At 38.3% G+C, this 22,091-nt stretch overlaps 1 long non-coding RNA gene across 1 annotated transcript in view; it reads left to right on the top strand.

Moving 5' to 3' along the window:
• The first annotated feature begins 8 nt into the window (after positions 1-8).
• The window catches only part of LOC146767651 (uncharacterized), a 34,179-nt gene continuing 12,096 nt past the window's right edge, over positions 9-22,091 (top strand). The window contains exons 1-2 of the long non-coding RNA XR_014955198.1: positions 9-322; positions 15,561-15,631. This is a non-coding gene — a long non-coding RNA (uncharacterized LOC146767651). The remainder of the gene's footprint in view (positions 323-15,560; positions 15,632-22,091) is intronic.

The following is a 22,091-nucleotide window of genomic DNA, read 5'->3' as shown; positions in this document are numbered from 1 at the left end:
AGATTCAACCTTGAAATTTGACAGTTTCAGAGGTTTTTAAGTCAACATAATCACAGAATGGCTGAGGCTGGAAGGGGTCTCTGGAGGGCACCTGTTCCAAGCCAGGGCTCAAGCAGGGGCACCTGGAGCCAGTTAAGCAGGACCCTTACCAGACATCTTCTGAATATCTCCAAGGAAGAGACTCCACAGCCTGTCAGCCTGTGCCTGTTCTCAGTCACTCTCACAGTTAAACCTGAGGTTTTGGGGGAACTTCTTGTATTGTCCCTTCACTGGACACCAATATAAAGAGCCTTGATTCATCTTCTGTGCACCCTCCCACCAGGTATTTATATATACATTGATAAAACACATCTCCACACACCCTGAGCCTTCTCTTCTCCAAGCAGTGCAGCCCCAGCTCTCTCTGAGCCTTTACTGGCATGGGAGATGCTTGCAATTTTTAAAAATTGTGTTTTGTGGGTGGACTTGCACTTCATAAAGGTGTGACTTATGCTTTTGTGCTGTTCTTGGAATTTGCTCAGTGAAGGTGGAAGTTGCCTCTATGTGATCAGAAAAGCTTCTGACTCAGGATTTCTGTGGTTTGGGTTTTACTGTTGCTGTAATTGTACAAGACACCAGTGCAGAATAAGTAGTCAGGTTCTATTATTTCATTTAAACATCCTGAATGTTAGGTTCATTTGCAAAGGTAGAAATAATGGTATACAATGGAAATCAATGTGCTTTTTCTGGTTGTTGAGTATTGTAACCCTGTATAATTTTTTCATCCATACACCCGAGGCAGAGTCCTGGTGCTATGTTGTTGATAACACATATTATTTAAGGATTAAACCATTTCCCTATCTCCTTTTTTTATTCAGAAGGGGAAAAAATCCATGAACATTTCTGTGTCCTGGGAGTGGCAGTGTTGAACTCAATTGAAAGCTTTGAGCTTTGATTAGGACAGTAGGCAGAGGGGGAAGTGAGAGAAGATTGGCCTTTTGTCCCTCACCTGAATCTTTAAGTCTCCCTTCTCCTTGCCTTGAGAAAGCCTTTCTTCCCTTCCCTTGCACATATTGTATTACCCTACCCTGGGCTCATGCCAGATTCTGGAGAGAGAATTTGGCCTCACAATGTTTGCATTGTTTTTGTTCATTACGAGTGAGGGTACTTTGAAAGCAGCCACGTTTGAATCTGTAGCTGTCCTTGTATGAAGCAGGCCACTGAAATGCTCGGTGTTACTAATGTTCATACACATTTGGACAAAGCAAGTATATGGTTTATATGGTTTTAATTTTAAAATTATTGAAGTGGTATCCTTGGTTCTTGCTGCTAGTGGAGTCTAGTATTGCTCTCCTCACTTGAACAAATCTCCCAGTGAGATCAATACAAATTCTGCCTAAGGAAAAGGTAAAAAAATTGGCTTATAGAAGCCAAAAAGGAAATGTGCTTCATGCAACTTCTCTTGGTAACTTCAGCAGTTTGAAATCTCAAGTATTAGAGGTCTTTTGAGCACTCCAGTTTCAGAGAGAATACTCTGTATGAGCTCTAAGAATGTCCTTTGCTGGTGGGGAAAACACATGTATAAAGATGTTAAATGCTGGCTGTCGCACTGGAATGAGTGAAATCTTAAATTTTACACAGTTCTACATTTTTCCACTGAGGGATTTTTATTTATTGCTATTCTGGTTAAAGTGGTACTTAATCCATCAGTAAGAATTACATGATAAAATTGAAGCTGTGCCTTGGGTGACCTGTAAGAAACTGTATATCTTATTGTTAGGAATCTTTTGAGTCTTGGGATTTGATTTTTCACCTGCACATATATGAGATGTCTTTGGCAAAGGTCACATAAGTTTTAACCCACAATATTAAGTCACAAATGAAACGGATTTAAGTGGTCTTGCCCTACTCCCCTGTGAGTGCTTGCTCACATCTCAAAACCACCGTATAATTTGTCACAATTCAACATGATTATCTGTCTTTGCTCAGGAGGACTATAACAGCTAAAGAGTAAGTTATATTGCAGGTAAGGATATAGGATTACTGGTAGAGCTGATTGAAAGAGCTTTTTAAACTCTGGTCTAAGCCTACCTGACCCTAGCTTACTTGCTTTTATTTATTTCCTTTTTTTCTTTTTTTTCTTTTTTTTTTTGTTCTGTTGTCCTTCAGCTTTTTAGGTTTGTTTTCACATTCTTCTTCACTGGTGGGTTTTTTGTTTTTTGTTTTTTGTTTTTTTTTTTTTTTATTGTGCTTAAAAATACCCTAGATTGCACAAAAAATGCCAACCCAAAATAGGATAGGGAACAAAGGTTCAGCTGACAGTGTGTAAATAGACCCAGCAATCTCTGATTCAGCTGTCCTCCCTGCTCAGCGGAGTTCTTCAGCATATAGACAGTGAAGCATGTAAATGTTATTTTCTAAACACTGCATGTCCAAATGATCTAGATGGGATCATGGAACAGGACTTGGTTTGAAAAGCTGCTCTCCCAGCCACTCTCCCTGCCTGCCCCACCGCGGGGCTTTGAGAAGCAGGGCATGTTCAAGTTGCCAATCAAGCTCTTACGTAAAGTCCTGCTAAAGTTCAGTGCACTTTTTAAAGTATTTTGGGGGTTGGTACATTTTAAAGAAATACTCCTTCGCATAATGAGCTGTGCATATCTTCTCCATGTTCATTAGTTGCATGCTAATGGCTATGTTTAAATTCCTTCTTATCTTGTTTTCTGATTGATGGGAACTTGAACCAACCTCTAGACTTCCAGACCTTGCTCAGTTACTGTTGTTGAAATAAATCGTTTGATGGGAAAAGTATTGTGCACTATTCTGATTCCTTGTTCAGGCCTATATTATATATTATTTATCAACATATATTTTGATTTTTCTGGGAATCTGACTAGGTTCTATATTGTATGACAGCCTCTATTATTTAACAGACCAGCAGGATTTTTTACCTTCTGCTGTTGGATACATAGGATAAAGGAATTGCATGACACTCTTTTTATTTTCTCTGCTTTTCTTCTTTGCTGTAGCTGCTTGGGTTAAAAGACGAACAAACAAACAAATCTCTGTGGACTTCAAAGAGATCAAATTAAAAAAAAAAAAGGCAAATAATTTCTTAAAGCTAGGCTGTTTTGCTGTGTTTCTCTCCTGTTTTTCTTTTCTTCCTCCTTTTTTTTTAAATTCTGAAAAGAAATAGCAGGCTGTAGGCACTGCCTGTGGCTTGCTAGCCTTGCTTCTTGTGTGGTCTGTGCAGACTTTATGATTTATTCAGCTAATGGGAAAGGAGCATGACCCCCAGTGGCCACAGAAAGAGAGCTGCATGTGGGTTTAATGCTTTCACCACAAAAATGTCTGCTATGACTAAGCTGTGTGGCTGAAGTCACTGTCTGAATGGTGCTAAAAAGGAACTTAGGCATTAAGTGTGCACTATTTACTATAGATTGGCTCTTGGGATTAGGCCAAGGGTTTCTTACTCAGTTTCAAAGAATAGCATGGAAGCTGCTAGGAAAATTAGAGCTGTGCAATTTATTTTTACCAGTCTCCCCAGTGAGTGACCCAGTGAAGGATTTGCCTCGTAGCACTTTTTTTCATCAGTTACCAAAGAGCAATTTAAAATGTACTGGTTTGTTCGGGAGTTTTACGGGGCTTATTGTTTACATTTTCCCATCTCCTACTTTTCTTCATATTAACATGAATCTCTAACAATATTTTTCTTCATGTATTGCTTAGAACAGTAGAGGAAAACAGGTTTGGACAATATTGAGCATCATTGCTTGAGACCAGTTACAGTACTATCTTTGATTAAAAGGATGAAACTGTGGGCTAAATTAGGAATCTGCCCTTGTCTTTGCTCAAGAGAACTGCAGAACCACAAATTCCATTGGGAAGAAACTGAAATCTTCTGTTTTATTATGGCAACACTGCCACTAAATTGACTTGATTTTGTTGACTTTTGAGGGCAGGTTAAAATGCTCTATATCTGTTTTCCTACTGACAGCTAACTGTCTTCACGTGAATGTATTAAAAAATAAACCCACCACCACTACCTGTGTTGAGAGAAAAAATTGCAAAGTGCTTTGTCGTCTTTAAAAAGCATTTAGAAATTCTGCTTTCCCAGCACTAACATCCTTCTTCGTGCCATGTATGAAACCCAGTGGAGCATTAAAAATTAATCACTTTGCTAGTGGTTTTGTTTATTTGTTTTCTGAAAAATGTTCTTTGTTATCTGAAAATGGTGAGCAAACCTCTTAACAACTAAATTCAAAAGAATGAGGGAAAAAGAGCTAGGACCTGATATTCCAGATTCATTCTGTTCTTCCACAGCTTAATCTTGGTCAGCTCCAGCAACAGTAACTTCAGCATAGTGAAAAGAAAGACTTGTTGCTAATATTTAGTGAAGTTATTAAAACATCTAGAGAAAAAAAATTTTAAATCAAGTATAAAACGTATTATATTCTTTTAGTATCAAATATCTGACAGGGTAAAAGTGACTACTTTTTGTCACTAAGTTTCAGAAAATGGAAAAAATTAAAATTTAACAGATTTTATGTAAATAACAGTACTTTATGTGCATGCCTTTGCATTTTGTTTTGCAGTCTTGTAGATTTTGACTTGTAACCAAAATTTTAAAATCTAGATGACAAATATTAAGATCTTAAATTGTATTCCTGCACACAGACATCAGTTTCTATAAATGCTGAGAATCCACAAAACAGAAGCCACTTAAGTGAAAGAGTACTGAAAGTATTTTAAAATTTTAAAATTCAAGCCATTTTTACTTATAAATATTAATGGAGAAAAAATATCATGCAACATTTCTTTTTGAAGAAAGAATGTGGGCATCACTTGAAAGAGTATATACATAGGAAAATATGATGAATTCTTTGGTGAAAAATACTTAAGTGAAAAAGGCTAGCTATATTAATTTTTCATTTTTAAAAGAATATATTTTGGTTTTGCATTTTGAAACAATCATTCCTGTGTATTGTGGTTCTTTTGTTTTAATGAATTTCAAAAGTGTATCTTGTCAGATGAAACCCCAAAAATAACTTGTTCAACTGAAACAGTTTTTAAAAATCTTTTTTTCCCTTTAGACAAGAACTGAAAGAACTTATTCATAAAGTTCTGTTTCATAATCTTAAGGCACAGAGGTTTGAAATTTTTGCTTGACTCTGGTTGTAAGTTTATCCTTCCTGTTGAGTTTTCTGTGATGTCTGAAATAAGGGTCAAATTCTCAAGGTGGAAGACTTCCTGCTGTGCTTAGCTTAGTCCTGATTCTTGCACAACCAGGAAGAAAAAATGTGAAGAAATGAGCAGTGATGCTGTTATCTAAGCACAGCAATTTGTGAAAATGGAGTGAGGGGGTTCTGTAACAGAGGATTAGGCCTGGTTTTAAACTTATAAATGTTTGTATTTCCTGCCTAGAGTAGGGATCTGACTTCCTGCTGCCCTGTAACCCAAGAGTAGAATGATGTGGTGATTGCACCATGAGAGAATTTGAAAAGCCATTGCTCTGGGTTATACTGGCCATACTTGCGGGGTGCTGTACATTGTGGAGAATTTCCCCTCTGCAGGCTATGGGGGATGGTAAGGAGAACTGGAAAAGAGCAGTGGGAATAATAATCCTAAAAGTCTCCTTACCTACAGCGAGCAAACTGGTGTGTGTGGTGTGCAGCACAGATGCCTTGTCAGCAAGAAGCAGGGGAGAGGGACAGCGGGATGTGTCTGGTGTGCAGGTGTTTCAGCTGGTATTCACACTGGCTACTGGCAAACAGATTTTTTTTTTTCTCCTTTTTTTTTTTTTTTTTTTTTTTTCCCCTTTAATTTCTTTTTCTGGTGGAGGAGGAAGAGACAGTGGGAGGTAAAGAAAGAAGAGAGATCACCCACAGTCATTTCCCAGAATGGAAGAGGAGAAAAGCAACACATCAGCTCAACCCCTGTTTACACATATAACTGGCTCAACTTTCCTTCACAAGTATAAATCAAATGGTACAGACTTGGGATGTTATTCTCTCTCCTGTGAAGACAGCCTCTTCTTTTTTTTTTTTTTTGACTTATGAGGATTGTGTTAGTACTCCAGGAGCTCTGCACTGCAAGTTGTAAACTTGACTCTGGGCTTTTTTGACTGAAAGCAGCAGTTTTCTCTTCAGTAGGTTTCTTTTCCCCTGGAAAGTCACATAGTGACTTGTGTCACTAAGAACTGCTTCAGTGACATAAAGTGGTTACACATTCAGTAGCGTTAGACCCTTCCTTGGGAGCATCTTTTTCTGAGGAAAATATTTTCCAGATTATCATGACTGCACCTGCCTTCTGTGACTGAAGCGTGAAGGGCATGGAGAAGTCATTTGTACTCTGAAATTCTTGACAGTGATTTCTGAAGTGATTGACAGTTGGTAAAACCTAGAGTAGCTCTTGGGATATTTTCACCTAATCAAGCTAAAGACCAGAGAAGGTGTAGGTGATCTGCAAGCTTCACTGTTCTGTGCAATTTAGGCTTTTGATAATGACGTCCTAGTATAAATTACTGGGATCTGTCTGTACTCACATAAATATTACAGTTAAAAGGCATTTCTCATAATTTCTTCCTTTTTTGTTTTGTTTTGATTTTTTTTGTTGTTGGTGGTGGTTTTTTGCTTTTTTTTCCTTTCCCCTCATGTAAATATAGTGGTCAGGAATCAGGTTTTTCATCTATATTGGCCATGTGCCATTTAGTCCTACATATATTCTCTACCAGTAGCAGGTTTCAGATGCCTTGAAGGGGAGTATATAGCAATGTAAATTGTTATTACTGTTATTGTATTTGCTACAGTACAGTATTCCTACCAGATGCTGCTTGGGGGTTGCATCTCTCCTCATTTGAGTTATGTATTATACTCAAAACTTGTCAACCATTTTTCAGTTTTGTCAAGGCTGTGTTGGAACCATCACTTAGAGTAGAGCAAATCATAATGTGCTTCTTCAGTTTGTTCCACTTTGACTCCCATTCTATCAGCATCGTTTCCCATTGAGCTTGGTCTTGCTCTTGAGTCAAAGGGCAGAGTTTTCCCATGATTCTCTGTTAGCTAGTCATAAGATCTGAATGATTTTGATCATTTAGTTTATGGGAACATTGACTTCCATGTCACTGAAAGCTAAGCTAAGATACCTTTTCTTGCTGGAATTTCTGATACAGTTTAGAGTGGCTATTATGGTTAAGTTGTTATAATAGCAGCCAGGGCTCTAGCCTGTTTCTTCATCCTTGAGGCTTGCTTTCCTTCTCCATGGAACTGCTCTGTTAATATTATATAGCATTTTGGTGAACAGGTTTGCTGTAGCACAGATTATTATATGCATCTTCTTGGATCAAACTAGAATTAATAATATGTAACATATAAGTCACTGATGTCATTGTTTTGGAGAATGCCCTCTAAACAATTGGGAGTTTTGCTCTTCACCAGTCAATATTCTGACATATTTACTCATGGATGTTATTGTCTATCCTATAATGTGGTATTCACATGCCCTCTGAACAGAGAGAGACTTAGCTTTCTCAGGATTTCTCCTGAGAGAAGCTGTGAGAGAAGCAGAGAAAAGAGAAAATAATTTTATCTCATTTGCTACTCTTGTGTTTGTGTCCATGTAGAATGTAGTATGGAGATTGTTTATCTAAGGTAAACAAGACTTGATTGGATTCTAGTGGTAGTTTTAGATTCATTGACCAATTAGATCTACATGTATGTCAGGACTCTCAGGAGAGAGTCACAAGTTTTCTAGTTCAGTAGTTAGTGACAGTTCTTGTTAGTGAAATGAAGTTATAGTATAATATAGTAAAATAAAATAAATAATTAGCCTTCTAAAATCATTAAAGTCCTACACACTCATCCCAAGTTGGGGATCCCAACACCGATACTATATTTTTTGGATTGATGTCGGTCTTCAGGAGACAAGTGATTTGGGTTTGATTTTTGATTCTCTCGTAGAATATTCTTGAGAGTGTCACATTCTGGTTGATGTTTAATTTCTTCTTATTGGAATGTGTGTATGAATATTCCCTAAACAGACAAGTGATCTGTGCAGCCTAATTACTTCCCACTTCCCAAACAATTTTAGATCTTTAGATGAAAGTCAGTATGAAGGCTAGTCTATGGATTTTTCACGTAATTTAGAATTAGTTATTCCAAATCTAGAATCAGTTGTTTTCTTTGGGAAATGCTAGATGCACACCCTGACACTATAATTTCCTCACATAATTTGATGCTTCTTGTTTTGCTTTGCCTTTTTAATATATTTTCTATTTGTTACCTTCATCTTTGATTTTGTATATAGACATTTATTCCCCATGGCAATTTGCCAGATGTATTCTATAGTCTCACAACAGGATGATCACTTCATTTCTCCTATCTGTCCTTTTTAGACTATTCTGCAATAAATAAGACTAAAACTCTGTGAGAAGTAGTTACAAATAGCCTTGTGTTCTGAGAATTCATCTTAAAGCTACTTAGGCCTTACTCTAAGAATACCTCAGCTGGGATGGAGTTTCAAAGCTCAGAACATGGTCTATGGAGTGAATCTTCCTAATCAATACCCTTTTTCTTTGCCAGAAGGTGCTCCTGTATCTTTCACTCCTGCCCAGGAATTTATTCTCCCTTCCATCAAGTCTAGCAGGTTGTGCTGCTGCCTGAGTGTCAGCTCATCCAGCATGACTCCTTTCTCAGTGGGGGAAGACAGGATTTTTCCATTGGAGCAGCTCACTGAACTGATTCAGCCAGGCACCTCGGGATCTTTGCTTCCAAGTGGAACTGGAGAGAGAGGGAGAGAGCATTCAGCTCACAGGCTGGGGGTAGGGAGAGCAGGATTTCCCCTTTTAGCAGCCACCTGCAGCTAGACCAGATTATGTATAATGTCAAGCCACATTCTTAAACAACTCATAGTGTTTCTGATCTAGTGAGACCGGAGTGTTTGATGTGCTTAGTGGAGATTTGACTTTTCAAATAGGTCTGGCAGCAAGTACTAAGAAGCAGGTGTCCTCCAGATTGGTGTATGACTTACATAGCCAAAAGAAGACTTCACAGAAGGGCAGCTACTAGAAAAAAAACAATCATAAAACAAATAAGACACCATTAGTTTAAATGGGCAAAAGTCCACAAAGGAAAGGACCTGGCAGCTGACACCAGTATTATTACTGGCTGAAAAGAGATTTGAACTTTTTGGCAACAACAAATGTTACAGAATTGGATTTGAACAGGTGAAATTTATTATAACCTTAGGACACAAACAGTCACAGAAGATCAGTATGGGTGTTCAAATAATGAGGACTATTTGCAGCAATAGGTAAAGAAGAGAGTCACAGTATATAAAATTGTCATTGCAAAAAAGTATGGGGAAGAAGTGAGGTTTTTCTAAGAATATGAGTCCCAGAAAATCAGTGAAAATTGGGTGCCTTCTTTTCTCTTCTGAAAAGCCTCTAGCCAAACTCCCTTAAATGACTCTACTGAGGATCTTTCTCAGATCTTCTAAATGCAAACCTGTTCAAAGGACAGGAAAGTCACATATTTCAGGGCCTTCAGGAAGGTGGAGGAGGACAATTACCAAAGCAGTAAAGATTTTAAGGAAGAGAGAAATTTATGTTGTGCTCAGTAAATACAAACCTTGAGTTTACAGCATTGATGGTGAACTGTCGACTGAGACTTCTTACTCTGTTTAAAATTAAAGAAAACAATGGCATGTTTTTTAAGAGCAGGATTTCAGTGATTTTTCTTTTTTCCTATGCTTCAGTACAATGTGTCAAGCATAAACTGTGGTTCTGCTCATCCTTTTGTTCAAAATGCAATGCATCAATTCAGTTTCTGCATACAGTATTGTATGCATTGCATTTGATGTTTTATCAAATAATCTTTGTTCCCAATCCTAACAAAAATACTTTACAATTATTGTGTATGGTAATATAAATTCATATATCAGCTAGAGTAAGTTATTAGACTAAATATATTATATTTTAGCTGGGCATAATTTAGTTTCTGTTCTTAAGAAAATACAGTGTGCAGCTGTTCTTTAGTCTGCTTTATATGTTGAAATGTGTACTGATACATATTCTTGTCTTATTTTTTTTCTGCCCTAGGACAGCACTGGGGATAAATTACTCTATCTGAATGGACCATTTCCTATTAAAATACTTAAATAAACATAGGAGAGACTAGCATATATTCAGGCACCTACGTACTCCTATTTACATAGGCTTAGTCACTCAGAGTTTGTAATTTTTTTTTCTTTTCCTTTTTGAGTGGAAGAAATATTATAATATATAGTCTGCTTATGAAATAGTGGTGTGGGGTTTTTTGGGATTTTTTTCAGTTTGCGGGATTGAATTGTTCAGGGTTGGGAGGGTTGGATGTTTTTGTCCTTGTGGGTCTGTTTGGTTTTTTTTTACTGTGGGATGCTCAAACACTGGCACAGATTGCCCAGTGAGGTTGTGGAATCTCTGCCCTTGGATATACTTAAAAACCCAACTAGACATGGTCCTGGGCAACCTGCTCTAGGTGATCCTGCTTGAGCAGGAAGTCTTCCAGAGATCCCTTCCAACCTCAGGAATTCTGTGGCTTTTAACTGGAGACTTACTTGTATGTGGTTTTTTTTTAGCTGGGTGTTTTTTCTAGCACAGAGAGAAAAATAAGTCAAGCAGGGTAGGGTTTTATAAAGAGGTTTAAAAACTGAGAAATGTCAGAAAGAAATGCAAGTTAACAATGTGCATCCTACCAAGCTGATGGTTGAGGAGCAGTGAGAGCTTGGAAGGGCAAAAGCACATCTGGCAAATCTGGTCTTTCCCAGAGTGGTGAAAAGGTATAAAAGCTCTTCATAATGAAGAAAGTATGAAGCAGCAATATTTTTGGTTAGTTTTTTATTTAGCTTTCTCTGTGTTTTTAGATTTTTCAAGGGCATTTCTTTCAACAACATCTGGTTTTCTCAGTTGTACCAAAGAGCGAATCTTGTTTTTCTGAAAAGCTGGAAATGCTACTTACTGTACGTGGATTACTGATCTTTCCAAAGCTGCTCACAGCTGACACGCACAGATTTGTCAAGTGAGTCATAAAGCCCAGTCAGCTGTATCTTTTGCTTGTTCCTAGCTGAGATTTAGTGGGTACTCACTTTGTAGACTTTGAAAGCTGGCCAAGAGCTTTGACAAAAAACAACCTGAATGTTGCTGCTAAAAAAAAAATAAAAAAAATAAAAAAGCAATATTAGAAAGTTGCTTTTTCATAATGTAAACTGTGTTTTCTGTTGCAAGCAGGTGAAATTATGTTGTCAGGAAAGCCCTTACACTAATACATGGTGAGATTTGTGATGAATAGAAGATTGTCTTTTGAAATAGCATTGCATTGGCATGACAAAGTCTTTAATTTTTTTATTCTTTAGAATTAGTAGAAATTGCATTGGAGGAAGACTTATAATCCTCTCTTAAGGAATCTGTGGGTCATGCTAGATTGAGTTATATCCGACAACCTGACTCCTCTTTCTCCTTTTCATGTCTGTAACTGTGCTACCACGGATTTAGTTGGAAGCCTCTTTAAAGATGTGTGTTTTCTTCCATGGTAGAGTAGGGAGTTGGGCAAGCCAGTTAAAGAACAGTTCATATACCTGCCAGGGGTATGAATTTCTTCTCCTCTCAGTATATTTTGTTTCTTTAGAGCAACTGAATGGACTCTGTATTGCTTGCTAGTGGAGATGAACTTAGTCTCTATAGTCTCTATATAAGTTTCTTAATGCTAACAGTCTTTTTGAAAGGCTACAGTTCAGATATTCTCAAGTTTTGAAAGCTTTTATTCTATGTTTTTATCATTCACTGTTTTTTTTCTCTTTTGTTTGAGCTCCGAATTTACTTGTAAATATTTTACACTTTGAAAAATTATCGAGGATTAGAAGGTAAATGCTTAGGAACTTCATTCTGCAGTTGACAGAGTTTTGTTTCTTTAAACTATTAAATTATCGCGGGCCTGATTATTTCTTAGAGAAGTAATCCATGTTTTTAAAATGTTGGGAATCTACTGATTTTTTTAAAAAAGTCCCTAAACAAGCAAAGTTCATAAAACTAGTTGATCTCCATGGGAATTATGCTACAGACAAAATTTTAGATATGAGATATTTTAGATGTTATGCCTCTGGTACACCAGTGCACTGAAAATCTTTGTTGTTTTTTGAAAGTAACTGTTTAATAACTGTCTGGATGTCACCTACACATACCAGTAGTTTCTGGATGCCAAATACTTTTTCAGAATAAAAATGCAGGAGATGGCCAAAGGTTCAAGGTCAAGTGCAAAGTAGGACAGGAGAGGGAGGACATCATTTTCAAGTGCCTCTTGGTAAAATAACCAGAGAAGACAGTAAGCCATTCATAAGGATTAAGGCTAATGGGTGAAAGTAAATTGTTTTAATTAGGTTTCTGAGTTTTAATCCAAAACAAAACTTGCAAGAGGCATACTGTAGATATCAGCATTTGATCCTACCCTATTAAATACATTTTCAGCATCTCAAGAAAAAGCAGCAATGGGATCGTCATCATCTCTCACCTCTCTTAATATCTGTAGCACTCTTCTTAAATTATCAGCTGCCTCCCTGCCTGGCATGAAACTGCCTTGATCTTGATTTACAATGGTGGTAATGCTTTTGTTTAGTCTCGTGGTTAGCCATTTAGTAAATATTTTTAAGACTACATTTTACAAAGATACAGAATATAGTCCCTACATTTACTGAGACTTTATCAGGTTTCAGAACTCACAGATTCTCCTTCACTTTTCATTGATAGTGGTATTGCACCTTTACCTGGTTGTGTGTGAGGCATTTTTGAGGCACTGTTTTAGGTTAATGTAGGGTTTCTGACATATGTTGCCTACTGTCATTTCCAGACTCCAATTGCTGTGCCATTTAATTCAATATATACAAGTACAGTTACATATTCCTTTCAATTTGGCACACATATGGCAGCAGATAGCAGTACCCCAGTGGAGCTTAGAGAGAGACAGGGAATAGCCATAAAATTCAGAAGAGTAGCAAGAGAAACACATAATTCTTTAAACACTTTCTATAGTGGTCCTAAATATGATATTGGCAAAGAATAGAATTTATCTTTCCCTTGTGGTATTGCCAAGGAGCTCTTCATGAACCGAAAAAACATTTGAATGGTGTGGTCAGGGACATGAATTTAGCACTTTTCCATACCTGGGGTTGTCCAATAGCTAAAAAGTAACAGAAGCTTTCCTCAAGTGTGCAGTCTTTGGAACTCCAGGAAGAAAATAAGGATGTATTTATCTGTTTATCTTCTTTTCCTGTATGTCATTATTCAATGGCACTTGGATTAGTTTTGTATGCAGACCAACACCAAATGTGCATGTCCTCAAGTATGATAAAAATTCAGCTGAAGAAACTTAAATTAAGTAGTGAAAATTCTGAAGATTTTCAGTAGCACTTTTTAATGGAAGAACCATTGCTTCTTGTAGGTCAAGTTATCTTGGTTTGAAAGACAGCTGTCTGCTAAGGAAGGCAGGAGCCTCCCTAGGAATGAAAAACGTGAACCCCCTCCCTCCCAATTGTTATAATTTTGAAATTAAGGGGCTCTCAGGCAAAGACATGAGGACAGGAATGACAGTTCTTTACCAGGGTGTATACCAAAGCAAACAAACAACAGCAGCACAGCTCTAACCCCACCCAGAACAGGAACCAGGCCTGCCCCCTCTGCTGCAGTTCCGGGCACGGCCAGCAGGGGTGCCGCTGGCTCCTGGCCGGGCAGGGCGGGTGCGGTGACGCCCCTGCGCCTGCGGGGGGCGCTGCGACGCTCGGGGAGCGCGCGGGGATGGGGATGGGCCCAGGAGGAGAGGGAGGGAAGGGAGGCTTTGCTCCACAAACCCCGGGGGCAGCCGATCCCAGCGCCCCAGCAGGACACTGAGGGGCGCCAAGCTGGGCTGGCAGGGTCTCTCAGCAGGCAGGGGATGAGGGCCTACAGTGCAGTGAGAATTTGGAGCGGTGCTGAAGAAGCAGCGGGGGCGAGGCAGCGGCAGCCCAGCTTCCAGCAAGGCAGAGAGGGGCGAGCTCAGCATCCCAGGCAGATGGGGACAGGTCCCTCTTTTAGTGAGGTGGGTGTTAATAAGGTCCCAGTTCAGTGGCTGCTCTTGCAAGCAGAGGCTCATCACAAGGCAGAAGAAGCAGCAAATTCTTTTTCCAAGCAGCAGCTCCAACCATCCTCCTCATCCTCCGAAGACGAGAGGGAGCAAGAGCCAGTTCTCACAATATCTCTGCCCCTCAGAGAAAAACCCTCAGAAAACAGAACTGCAACCAGATGCCCTCCTCCCCTGAGCTTGATCACTTCTTTTGTTTTCTTAAGTACCCAGTTGTTAATGTTTCCTAGCAACTTATGGGAAAAATTTCTATAAGTAAAAAGGAACTGAAGGAAAGAAACCTAACCCCCAACAATAGTGGATGCAAAAAGTGATGGTCAGACTTGTTTTGAACTCTACATTAATGAAATCCAGTTTTTAACTGTCCTGGAAAGTTCTGTGATATTTTGTTGCATAATCAATAGCCTATGCATCTGAAATGTTTATATAATTTAGCAGCATTTTACAGCTTAAGGCCTTTAATAGAACTCATCACTTGTAATACATCTCACTGTCTGGGTGGGACATAACGAGCTAAGTGTTCATCCACCAAACAAGAGAAACATGAAATGTTTTTTAAGTTCAGAGAAACACTAATAAAAATTGTGGATGTAGTCTTTTAACCTTTATCAAGACTATAATTTAAAATTAGGATACCCCAAAATAGGGTGATTTAAAGCTTAGCAAACACATTCTTACTGAAAGTACCCCTCACGACTTATCCCTAGGGATGATCCTGCAGTTACTGGTTTTGAAAGAGTTAAACCCTTGACCTCTGAGAAAACATTTGCCTTTAGAGTAATTCCTTATCTTTCAGCAGTATTCAGGGAAACTGGGTGAGAGAACATACTATAATATTGAATAAGAAGGAGCTAAGGGAAAGTTTCCTTCATTTTCTTGCTTTCCTTGCCAGCCTGCATTGCAGTTCCAACCTTCTTTCCCTGGCAGGAAGGAGAAAAGAAGAAAAAAAGCAGTGGATTCCTCAGCATAACTTCCTCTGTTCCTTGAAGTTTAGCCACTGGTCTAATCTCTGAAAGTTTTTCCTGGCTTGCATTGACTTGCTGCTCAGACAATGAGCACTTTTTTAACCTGTCAGGAGCTGAATTGCCTGGCCTGCCATGGGGCTGACAGTGAGCCGCTGTTTCTGAGACTACTCTGTTTCTGAGATGCAGTGCTGACACAAATCTGTACAAGGGCTGATTTTGTGAGTGCCCCAATGGAATCCCCTTCAACCGCTGTCTAGTTAGTAAGGTTCAGTGAATACTCAAGGGGAGACTCCTTGGCAATGGATCTTGCCTTTTGCAGGACTTCTGTGTTGCAATTTTATTATAGGATGGCTCTGTTGGACTGTGTGCTCTTTAAAAACAAAAAAAATCACTCAGCTTGAAGTTAAAGTTCTGTTTATGTTTCTGCAGGGTTTAAAGTTGTTCCTTATCTGTTGCCTATGCTCTTTATCATTCATAGGTCTGAAGGAGATGGAAAAGACCTGCTGGGTTCCAGGGAGGGAGGCAGGCGAGCCAGAAGCAGAGACAAAGGTAGGTTTGGTCCTCAAGAACAAATGACACAGTGAAGAATGACATTTCCTTACTATACTGTTTTCCCACAATAAATGTGCCCCCTACTGCAGTGTCTTCAACCATAAATGCATGTATATATACATATATACATACATACACACACATACACACATACACACACACACACGTGTATATATATATATATATATACACACACACCCCTGTAAATACAGGCTTCATGGCTGCTGAAAGTCTGAAACCTTAAGGACTGAAACTGTATTGATGTGGTTTCAGAGGTTGAATGTCACACACCTGTAGCTGCACTCAGGAGATTTCACACTGCCACACCAAAACACACATAATTCACTGCTGCTTTGACAGCTGTCAGCACACCCAGAGCACACCCAGACTGCTCCAAGCAGTGTCACATAGGGACTGCCCCTGCACCAGGCACTGAGCGGGGTGTCCAAAGTGACCTGCATGATAATTCTGTGCATTATTTGCTTTGCATTAAGCTTGGTGGCTCCAATTAGCATCTGGATCTTGTTGTGTTTAGCGTTTTTTCCAAACACACAGGCAAATCCATGCTCTAAATTTTATCTAACAGTATTTAGGTTTTCTTCTCATGTTTATTTGTACTTTTTTGTGAGCTTGCATGAGGCTTTTCAGCTCTCATTTGGTCTGTCAGGGATAATATTTTATCATATCTACAGTAGGACTGAAAAGATCACTTTTCCAAAAGGTGGGGCTGTTAGATATTTTCCTCACCCTTACTGTTTGATTACCTATCTCCCTGCTAACTAGTGGTTTCTTTAAATGCCATGCTGTAAAGGAAGGTTGGGCTTCTAAGTCTATTTTAACTTTTATCCTTGATAGCTTTCATTTCCTAATATGTGGTAACTTGCAGTATTGGGTCCATCCTGTAGAATTTACACAAAAAGCTCTATGAGATTTGCTGGGCACAATTGTGAAAACTGTTCAGTATATCCTGTTTTCTAAATGTCAGCTTTTTTTCTTTTTTTTCTCTTTCATAGTGGGTGGGCTGACTAAACAGAGACTTTTTTACATGGTACTTTGCTGTTTTCTAAACAGAGCAGCTATGTATGCTATCTAGTTTATATACAGCTTCTTTTTTTTCCTTTTTTTTTTTTTTGAAGCAGGGTACCCTTATAAATATGTCGGATTTAAAAGAAGCTAGTCCTACAGAAAGTGCTTTGTTTCTTGTATCTAAAACTTCTCTTGATTTTTTTTTTCTTCGTATTTTATTTGTTGATTTGCTGTGTGCCACTTTCTGTGTGTTTTTAAATAATTATGCATAGGTCCTACAATACAATAAGGCCAATGTTTGCAAGAGTTTTGTTCTGACATATAGCATGGAATGGAGCTAATCAAAATCTAAGTGTGGCCTTTGCACTCACTGCAGCTTCTAAAATACATAATCAACATTATTTTGGGCCTTACGACAGCATTTGGCTTTAAAGCATTAAAAAAAGACCATTCCAAATTCAGAAAACTAGAACAAAGAGGTATTCTAGAATAAATAATTACTATTCTTAAAATATATCAGCACAGACATACATCTCTGATAACTCTGCCACTTTTGGGCTTGCTGGAAAGGCAAAGGAAGTCACACTTTTGCTGCAGTTAATGTCTCTAAAGGGACCACATACAAAATGATTATCCTAAATAAGCTGCATAGCTGCTGCCTGGATAATCCAGCAGGCAGTGTATCAGATCAAGTTTGAGGTACTGCGTGGCAGAATTTATAGTGGAATTAAAGGCTCTTCTGAGCAAAACTGGTTCCCAGCTGGGGCAGCCCTCATAAGCACTAGGAAAGTCACCTGAAAGTTGTCGCCACTGGGGATGTTAATCAACCTTTTTTCACTCTCAATCTGAAAATAGATTTCTCTGGACCTGTCTGGACCGGGTCTGTGTATACTAAGAACTGATAAAGTGTGTGCTGAACTCTCTTCCTACAGGTCTGCTGATGTAGCTCTATCTTTATTTCCATGCTACTCTTCTTCTTTGAGTTTCTTCTGGCTTGGTTTCCTTTTCTTGATTATTTCTTGCATTTTTTAGTATTCTGTCCATTCCTGACAGGACCGAACTCTTTCAAGACTTCATCTGTGCCTCTACTCACATAAAGGTTCTTGAGTATGGTACTTGATTTGATAATGCCTGTTGAGTGACATCTTAGAGTTGAAGGCAGTGATAACCAAGCAGCTAACCAATTAAAAATTCAACTGAGGTTTCCTCTGGAAATGATTACTTAGTGCTGCATCAGCTTTCTGTTTTGTTGCACAGTACGTTGCTATTTCTGTGTTTTAGAAAGTATTTTATGAGTATGTGAGAGGTTTAATCTACTCTTAGATTAAACCTTGATCCTATTACAATGTGAATGTTCTGGCCTTGATCCCAAGTAACAACTAACATTAGGAGCATAAAGAGTTTCTGTGGGTTAATGGCACAAGTCTCATATTGAATGTTCTGTTTCTTGATGGAAAAGTGTTTATCCATAAAGACGCTTTGGAGAGAAATTTTGTATTCAGTATGATTCAGTTTGATCAGTCATTTTTGTTGGGGAGGTGATCTTTGATGCCTTATTTGGTTATTTGCACTACCACAGAATTATTCCTGGGGAGCGATTGAATTTTAAAGGGGAGCAAAAGGCAGCTTGTTACATTTGCTTCCCAGGTTCCACTGCCCACAAAACAGCATCACTCCGTGGGGAAGTAGGAGGTTCTAACATTCCTTGGGATGTGTGGGAAATGGCGTGTGTGTTTATATGGCCGTGGTTTCACCTTACACAAGGACCACCAGGTTTTAATGACACACTTGGCCACAGGAGGTTCAAGCCACTGACCGCTGTGTTTATTCCAATGAGCCAGCCCGTTGGCACTGGGAAGTCTTTTACCCCAGTTTACACCACAACATAAAAAGAAGACAACACATTTCTTGTCTATAGTCACATTTTCCAATATTGGCACTGGAGATTCCTAGGGAATATTTTTTTTAACTTTTTTTTCCCCCCATGTGCTACCAAATACCATGTAGGGTGTTTTGTCAGAAGGGTGTAGAACAGCATCAGTGTGCAAAAAATAAATTTAGGCAGCACATCTTTAAAGAAGCTTCTAGAGTGTGAGGTGAAAACAGTCCACCTCCCCATGATGTCCTGTTTCTAATGAATACTTTGTTCCACATCAGATTCTTGCCTTTCAAAGTAAATAAGGCTGGATGCTGGAATTTTCTTCAGAAACCTCGTGTTTGTGGGGGAGGGAATGGGAACAAAACTTTTAATGGAACTCAATTATTAATTTTAAAATATTTTCCATTAATTCTTTTTCAAATCCATTCTTAGAATAACTTGGGAGAGAGAGGAAAGTCAGATGTCCCAGCAATTTCAGGCAGATTCTTCTATTTATGAAGAATGTATGTCCCCTCTGGTATTGATGAATAATGAATACCTATTGATGTATTGATGCAATATTGATAACTGACAAAATTTTGATGTAAAGGAGGGATTAGGTGGAGGTAAATTATGTAGGACTAGTAATGAAATGGTGTGTTATTAAAGGGTTGTAGAAAATGTTCTTATGGAATTGGCTTAAGTCTGGATATGTCTTGTACTAGAATTATAAAGCTTAATCTGTTCTTGATTAAGTCAACTAACTGAAATATCTAGTTGGAGGCATATGTATATTTGTTATTGAAGTCAACCCTGAAAACTTGTTGTGGGATTGGTGAAAGCCTGGTTGTCTTTGGTTTGGACCTTTTAACCATGCTTACCACAAGCTACCTAAAATATAAAGAGCCTCCTTTTTACTCAGGCCTTTTCTGATGTTAAAAAATATGGACTGTTTGGCAGGATGACATGATGGAAGTGCCCTCCTACTCTCCTATATTGCAGAGTAATGGCAAGTTTCATTTAAATCCTTCACAAGCTGTTATTCATAATTACTTGTTTTAAAAGGTTTGAAAGGTTTTCCTTTCCAGAGTCTGGTTGTTTTAGACATTTCCACAGTGGTGAGGCTTTAGTTTTTATAGTGTGTTGTCGAATTTGCTTCTCTTCACTATCATTCTTCCTCACTCATGTTTCAACCACTAGGAATACATTTTGCCTACATATTGTATGTATTTATTTTCTCTTTCTCACTATATCACCAACAATGATTGCAATATGGGCTGCACACAAAAACATAGAAGCATTCACTGAAGTTTTTCTACTGACAAGAAACTTTTTTTTTTTTTTTTACTTTTAGCATCTCTTTCCTATCTGCAATTCTGGTAGAAAAATGAGAGAGCTTAGGAAGTCTGCACCTACAATCTCCAGTCCCTGGTTGCATTTAATAATGAGATATTTCTTGACAAGTGCAGTGAGGATTAATTACCATTTGGTATATTGGACTTGTAAAGTATAAAGGCCCTAATTCAACACTATTTAAGCATGTGACCAGCTCCAAGCACATCTGCTTTACTTCCATAGGAATCAATGGAATTCAACCATGTGCCTAAAGTTAAACCTGTACTAAATCACTTTTCTGAGTACAAACAAACTGTAATTTAGAGCTTATAGAAGCTATTTCTTTTCCCCTGAGTTCTACAGAGCAATTTCTAATCAGACTGAAAATAAAAAGCTCTCTCTTTTTCAGAAGTAATGTTCCATTTTCCTTTCAAAGTAGTTTTAGATTATTTTGATCAATATGCTAACTTTAATGCTCATGTTTTCTCATAAGAAATTTCTTCTATCTATTAAAAAAATCATAACTATTTGAAAAGCAATAGAGTGAGTCATAAAGCTTGTCTAAAGCCATCACAGATTCTCATTTGTGTTCAAGGAAGTACTTCAGGTCATACTAAAAAATGAGCAAAGGGAGATTGTCATAAAAGTGCCTTTTTGTGATTCATGTTCAGAGAGACTGGCATTTAAATAAGGTATTCTACTAAATAAGTAATCTGATCAATGATTAAATAAAAATGCACATCTTTAATTTTTATTAACTCCTGCTCTTCTGTCCAGGAAGACTTTGAGAAATGAATCATTAATCCAGGTTATCAGTGATATTCAGCATGTACTCAATTCTTTAAATATTTGTATTTCATGAATAGCTGTCATGCAGAACTCTGGACAATTACTCAGAAGAGATAACAGCAATACTTGGCAGACTAATGGCAGTAGGATTCTTGCTCAATAAAAAACGTTGTAAGATCAGTGCTGTTCTCAGATACCTGTTTTGGTGACAGCAAAGGTGGGAAATTTTAGAAAGGAGACAGTCAAGTCTAACAGAAACTTCTCTGAGTGAGCTGCATCCTGTCTTTCTATGAAGCAGCAGTAACTATTTTACCAAGAACAGGCAAAATCTTCTGAGCCTAATTCCACTATCTAGGAAGTGTAAAGATTTGGTCAGCAGTTGGAATCTCTATCCCAGGACTTTGCAGGCTTCAGTAAATGCCTACAAATAGCAGAAATTTCTGCAACAGCAAACAAAGCATTTCTTTTCTCCAGATGTTAGTTCATCCCAACAAAATAGGAAATCTGGAAATGATCAATCTTCTTTGTGAGAACTCTAGTAAACACATAGCAGCTTCATTTCCAGATGGTGAAATCCATGTGCACCAGGCTTTCCACCAAGTTCTCAGATTCACCTGAATGAGGCTCTGTGTGTGCTCAATCTGTGGCTTTCCTGCTCCTGTACACATCCCCCCTTCCCTTCTGTGTCTGTTCAAAGAAGGTCTTACTTGCAATCAGGCATACTCAACATGTGGACTCATTGGCTGTCATCTTGTCTCATGTTTTACCTGTAACATTATGCACATGATGAATTATGGCTTAACCAGTTAGCTCTGTTGTGCAGGCCAGACAGTGACATCTAATTCTAGGAGTCATTTCTAACCCCAAAATCGCTTTGTCCCTCCTGCTTTTTCCAGTCATTAATTCTTAAACATCTGCAGTGGTTACCTGCGCAATGACTTACAGAATAACCGAGGAGGATAGGAATAGTGGATTATGGATTTGCTCTTCTTTGGCATAGCCCCAAAAAATCCATAAGGACAGGGAAATATGACAGAAGTTGAGGGACCAAAGGGGATTTGGAACCACTTCTAAAAAGGATGTTCCATCTTTTACCTATGCTCTGAAAGTTGACTACATTAGATAAGGTGCTTAATTAGAAACTAAATTAAGTAGCATTTAAGTAGTATGTTTTAAATATCATCTGAAGTCTACTACCAGTAATAGCATTCATTTAAAATTCTTCATTTGCATTAACTATTACTTAGTTTAATGTCTTTGAAAAAAATAAATTGCATTTTAAAGTACTTTTTCATTCCTGCTGTGTGGCATAAACTGCCCAATGAGATTGTTCCTGCCCAGGAGAATTATCAGTCTGTATAGACAAGCTACAAAGAGCATGTGAAGGCGCTGTCTAAAATGAGAAACTGGAGTGAGTTTAGCAGGTTAATTAGCTAGCACATTTTAATA

This window comes from Lonchura striata, chromosome 4 (genome assembly GCF_050655825.1).
Source record: "Lonchura striata isolate lonStrDom1 chromosome 4, ASM5065582v1, whole genome shotgun sequence".
In the NCBI taxonomy this organism is placed as follows: Eukaryota; Metazoa; Chordata; class Aves; order Passeriformes; family Estrildidae; genus Lonchura; species Lonchura striata.
The sequence above is the reverse complement of the archived record's forward strand: the minus strand, read 5'-3'. Positions and strand labels throughout refer to the sequence as shown.